The sequence below is a fragment of the Perna viridis genome, chromosome 6, assembly GCF_037379345.1.
Source record: "Perna viridis isolate PV_CMFRI_1.1 ecotype Kerala chromosome 6, ASM3737934v1, whole genome shotgun sequence".
NCBI lineage: Eukaryota > Metazoa > Mollusca > Bivalvia > Mytilida > Mytilidae > Perna > Perna viridis.
Window position 1 is genome coordinate 38515191 of NC_142450.1, and position 6756 is coordinate 38521946.

The following is a 6756-nucleotide window of genomic DNA, read 5'->3' on the forward strand; positions in this document are numbered from 1 at the left end:
TCCTTGTTTCTGTCAATTCCGTTCGGAGAACGAACGAATAACGGATTCAACCGATAGTTGACGAGTGCAGGGAAAGGCGCGGTAGTCTCATTTATAAGCCAGCACTCCACAGTTTAGTTTAGTTTCGCACTTTTGGCTTTTTTTTGGGGGGGGGGGGGTTGCTATATTGATTAAAAATGAAAAATCTATTGTTGATAAAACATTTTCTGAAAAAGGGGACTTTTAAAAGTATTTTGCAATGTTTTATATATTTTCAATGTTGAAGAGGCTTTTTTTCAATGACAATTTGACAAAATGTCAAAGTGAAAGTGAAAGTAAGTCAAATATTTTACCATGCTAAATGGATTACAAAGTGAAATAGCTCAAAGTCTAACCGGCGATGCCCATATGAGGATGGGGTTTTTGAAGGAAAAAGTTTGGACAGTTTCAGGGGATGAAATAAAAATTTAAGATATTTTGCCGGAAATTTGATATTTTTAAAACTGACTTAATGAACTTTTTTGCAAATTTTCGCATATTTTTGCAGGGTTTCTATGGTAACCTTATTTGCTTTGGGTAATTTTTTTTCAGTAAATTTTCACTGCATCCTGAAGGCCTTGGCTTGAGCTATTTCTAAATATATAGATTTACAGATGCTTGACAATTTTTTAGTGATAAATGTTATAAAGCGTCAGATTACAAGACCAAAATTAGGCAGTTCTACAATACTGTGGTGTGCTTGCTAAGCGACAGGAGATATCAAGAAGCGCCTTCACCCTTCACGCTGACTTACTCCCAAAGAGTTAGAGTGGGGAAACGCTCTAGGACCCACGTAGGGTCTGGGAGTAGGCCAGAGCGTCAACAGAGCAGCCCAGCCGCTAGTAGGACATACTCTGACTGAGTTCTTCGGTCGGGTATCCCGAAGGCTGGGCTCCGCTACCTCCAACTACTAACAGACATTTACTAACAGATTCCCCGTAAGGTCGTGCGAGATCCGTAAGGGATAGTCAATACCGTAAAAAAAAAAAAAAAAAAACAGTCATCAAGAGCCTAAAAGGTGGGAGTGTATATATTATGACATAAAGTCCCGACTAGAAATAACATACAAGATTAGTAGAGAGTACGAGAGTAGACGATTAAAACTTTGAATAAAGTAAAATAAGGCATAAAATTATAATTTTCTTGTTTTTCTGCTACCAACCTGGGGTTAAATATAGTATGTTTTATTAATCCCGTTTGACCTTCAGAAAATGATCCGACATATCTGTATTTTAAGGTCAGAGGAAATTCGGACTAGATGTCGAAAGTGTTAGCTTTTCATTTTTGAACTCATCAATTTAAGCATGGAGTTAAATATAGATAAATGCTATATATAAATCCTTGATTTAAGTGATTTGGCCTTGGCGATATCTGTCGGCATTTCGAGTGTATTGGCGGAACCTGAAGGTTTTTTTTTGCAGTTTTTTTTTAATTTAATTTTTTTTAATCCAACATGTATAACACAATTGATTCGATAGCATAAATACAGAATACACCATAAAATATGTCACCAATAATGATGGTTTTTGTTGTAAAATAAGTGTTATAGGTTTCATACGCTGATCCGCACCGTTCCTGATCACGACCAGTCGTGTTCGCCGCCGTTGGATTCGTTTGTAATTAAGTTTTGTTTGCACTGTGTACTTTCTTATTTTTATTATTTAATTTGTAGTTTTTAGTTCATACCACCCCCCATACATCTTAATTTTTTAATTTATATATAAAAGTAAAAAACCGCTCTAATATTTTTTTAAAATTTGTTTTTATTTTGTCTTAAAACATAAAAATTTTTATTATTTAATTTGTAGTTTTTAGTTCATACCACCCCCATACATCTTAATTTTTAATTTATATATAAGAGTAAAAAAAAAACCGCTCTAATTTTGTTCTAAAATTTGTTTTTATTTTGTCTTAAAACATACAAAATTTTTATTATTTAATTTGTAGTTTTTAGTTCATACCACCCCCATACATCTTAATTTTTAATATATATATAAAAGTAAAAAACCGCTCTAATTTTGTTTTAAAATTTGTTTTTATTTTATCTTAAAACATAAAATAAATATCCGCCGTAAATCGCAATTATTTTGATTCATATTTTTTGTTCTTTCAAATCAGGAGGTTTGATCAAATCTTTTTAATTGATTATTAATTATGGCTAGTCTTAAAAGAAAAGAGAGAAGCCCAACAGGCACTTCACCAGAAATGCCTATCAAAAAGGCCAATTTTAACGGCCACAATAAAAAAGTTTGAACTTCTTCCCAGAAGAAGAAGTAATTCTTAGCTCAAAGGCTAAGAAATTTTTTATTTTGACAGTTCAAACTTTACACTATCTCCTTGCTTTGGCTCTGGTTGATATAAACAAAGAGGCAATATCTATCAAGCCTCTCAAAAAGAGTTTCTTGATATATGTGCCTTCTTAAAACTATAAGATCAAAACTCTTATCTTTAAATGAATAAGATTCATTTACGGTAAACTTTTCCAAATATGATAAGGATCATAAAAATAAAGTTCAAACTCGCACCACACTTTAAGGTGATAAAATTAACTCTCCTAAAAGAATAATTAAAGTTCATTTGGAATCCCATTCAGATACAATTTTTAAACTTAAAACAAGAAAACTTGTTGAGACAAAATGGGGTTGACATTAAACTTAAAATGGGCAGTAATCCAAACTTTATTTTGGCTAGTCTGGATTACAAGCACAAGGATTTGTCCACTGTACCATTAGGACACTTTCAAGATTATACGCTCAGCCCTTATAAACCTAATCCAAAATTCTGTACTTCTTGTGCTAAGTTGGGACATCTTAAAAAGGAATGAAACAAGACCAGCCCAACTTGTATTAAATGCGCAGGAAAACATACAACATCTAAATGCACTAGTCAAATAATAAAATGCAACAACTGTAATGGCAACAATCAAGCCATAGATAAAAAATGCCAAGTTTATCAACACCATAAACTGGTTTTACAATACAAGTATGTTGATTATTTAAATTTTAACCAAGCAGTCAAAAAGGCTAAATCTAAAAGTCAACCTAAAAACAACACCGTAGCCATAAAACCCACCACAGGTGACACCACAGGGAGACTACTTCCTATCTCACCGGAAATAGTGGCAATTAATGACAGTAAAAAAACAATCTTATGCCAAGGCTGTAAAAATAACACCTGTCATTTCACTACTCCAAAGCGAACTGCCGCAGGTAAATTAATCAAACTCAATCACAAACCGGTGACATCAATGACTGTCACAGTGACCTTAACACCAGTAGTGGTTCCATGCAAAGTATGGTTAATTTTTTTCAAACACCACACCTTATTTCATCATGTAAGTCCCCTGTAAAAACTACACCACAGGCAGGCAGAAAAACATTAAAAGACAGAAAGCGTATTACAAAAGATAGCACAAAACAAAAACAAAAAAAAAACAAAAAAAAAAAGAGAGTTGTTACTAAAATAACTAAGGGTAAAAACGAAGGTAAAATAAAACAAAAAGGCGGCGGTGTTGCCATATATGTAGCAAAAGATTTAAATTTTACTCAACTATCTCTTAGCTCAAATTTTATCGAATCCATTGGTATTGGAGTTAACTGTCAAGATAAAATTATCAATATTATTAATATTTATAGACCCCCAGATCAAGATCTTAAATTAAAAGATTATGCAAATGTTATTGATGAGGTTAAAGACCATATTGTCGTTGTTGGAGATTTTAATTCCAAATCCTCGTTATGGGGGTCAACATCAACCGATAAAAATGGTAAAATTTAAGAAAATTTTATTGAACATAATAATTATATAGTATTGACGGTACAGGCACACACCGCTGCCATGATGGTTCACTTTCACATATTGATTTAAGCTTAACATCTCCTCTTTTGGCGAAAAATTCATCTTGTTATGTGCATTCTGACTCCTTAGGTTCAGATCATTTTCCTATTTTGACCACTTTATATGCCAAACCTATCAAGACAAATATCTGCACAGCCAAACGTTGGCAATTTCATAAAGCAGATTGGCAACTTTTTCCAACTTTATGTCAAGACGTCGATTCTAATGACATCATTAGTCAAAACATTGATTTCTTAAATCAAAACTTATGTCAAGCAATTACAAATATAGCAGATGTTGCAATACCAAAAACCAACGGCACTGTTCATGAAAGGGTAAACTGTAAAAAGAAAAGCGTAATAAAGAACGTATTTTCAATAAGTCAATATCCGAAAATGATCACCAAGAATATAAAATAGAACTTAAGTCATTTTAAAAAACTATAGAAAATGCTAGAAAAGACTATTGGCAAAAGTTTTGTTCCAAATTGAACCACAAATCCAACGTAAAACAAGTATGGAATGTGGTTAAGGGCCTAAAAGGTAACAGGGATAGCAATATTCGTACACTTTCTGTTGATAACTTTCAAGCAGTTTCCAATAAGGACAAAGCAAATCTTTTGTGACCAAAACCTTTATCCGGAATTCAAAGTTCATAAGAACGATTTCGAAGCTTCAAATCCAATTCATAATGATAGTTGTCATGCTAACAATCAATCAAAATACAATCTACGCTTTACAATAGAGGAGATGTGTAAGATAATTAGAAATAAAAAAGCGTCAGCACCAGGTGACGACAGAATATCATATTAAATGTTTAAACATATGCCCGAAAATATGCTAAAATTGCTTTTAGATTGGATAAATAAAATTTGGAAAAGTGGTAAATTACCAGATTCATGGAAGCAAGCCAACATTATTCATATTCCTAAGCCTAACAAAAATAAATCTGATCCAAAATCATACCGTCCTATTTCTTCAACCTCTAATCTTTGTAAACTTATGGAAGGTATGGTTAATAAAAGACTCAAATTTCTTCTCGAAGAGAAAAATATAATTGAAGATACGCAAAGCGGCTTTAGGCAGGGTCGGTCTACTCTAGACCATTTGTTAACGCTTGAGGGTGATATCAAAAAGGCTAAAGTTAAAAAACAACATCTTTTAGCAGTTTTCCTAGACATTGAAAAGGCATTGGACCTAGTTTGGAAATCAGGATTGTTATATAAATGCAAATCATATGGCATCAATGGGCATATGTTTAACTTCATAGCTGATTTTCTCCAAGATAGAAAAAAATTAAAGTAAAAGTTAATCAAAAAGAATCAGATGAATTTGAGTTAGATAATGGTATTCTTCAAGGTAGCGTTATTAGCCCTACATTTTTTAATATCATGATAGAAGAAAGATCAAAACCAATTTTGAACTTACTGACATATGTTAAAGCAAATAATTTTGGCATGAGAACAGAGTCCTTACTATTGCTTTACCGGTCTCTATTAAGGTCAATTTTAGACTACGGGTGTCAAGCATTTAATTCTGCCCTTCCAAATGTTAAAGAAAAACTAGACCGCATTCTAGGGGACTTAAAAGTGTTCTAGGGGCAATCAAATCAACACCTTAAGAAAAAGTTCTAGCAGAAGCAGGTGAACTCCCTTTACAGCTCAGAAGAGATCAACTGAGTCTTAAATATTATGCTAGATGTAAACAAAATTCTTCAAATCCAGCCAATAAGATAACCGAACAATGCTCGGAATATACTAAAAGATATTCACATAAGTGGAAAAAAATGACTGCTCATATGGTTTCAGAGTACGTCAATTTCTCTCAGAGAATGATTTAGCCACAATAGATATCGTTCAAAACAAACCAAAACATGCCCCCCTGGATAATTGGCTAACACATCCGGGTGAATTAAAAAAAACCAAAAACAGGTGGACAAACAAGACAATCCGCATTTGATTAAATCAGCTGTTATGCAAATTATAGATGAAAAATATAGAAACTTTTTAAAAATATATACAGATGGCTCCAAGGATCCTGCTTCTAGTAAAACATCAGATGCATTCTTTATCCCTGGTAAAAGAGTATCATTATCTACTCGGTTGACAAAATCATTGTCATCCTCACGGATTCTTTTAGTTCTCTTCAATCTATTAAAAATAATAAATCTAGCAGACCAGATTTGTTAAATTCTATTCAACTATACGCAAAATTTCTAAAACAGAAAAATATAAGTGTAATTATAGAATGGATTCCGGCATATGTCGGTATTCCGGGTAATGAAATAAGCGACAGACTGGAAAAACAAGCTCTATCAAATCCTACTATTGGTGTCAAATTGGGTGAAGTTCAATAGAATTTATTTCTATTATTTCCAAAATCTGTAAACAAAAATGGCAGATAAACTTGGAAAAATTCGAATCACATTTGGCATAAGCAGCTAAAACCTAATGTTAATGTAAAACCAGCATTTTACAGTGGTAAAAGGCATCACGCAAAAACAGTTACCAGACTTAGACTGGGCAAAACCATGGTACCAGGTCAAATAGGAAAATATGTTAAAGATATAGCGCCTTTATGCCAAAAATGTGGAGTTTCTGAAGACATTAAGCACGTCCTTATAGATTGTTTAGAACACCATCAAGCACGTTTGGAACTTAAAGAAAATATCCACAAATTGGGTCTCCACACTCTTTCGGAACTAAACCTTCTTAATCCACCAAAATCAGTTCAGCAACAAGTCTGGTCAGCATTAGCGCAATTTATTTCAGTCATTGGTTATCATAATAAAATATAGCATACTTTTGTTAAAATTACGGTAATTGTCCTTAAATAATTTAAAGCCCTATATATATATTTTTTTTCTTTTTATTTCAAGTTGGATAATCCACACCCTATATAT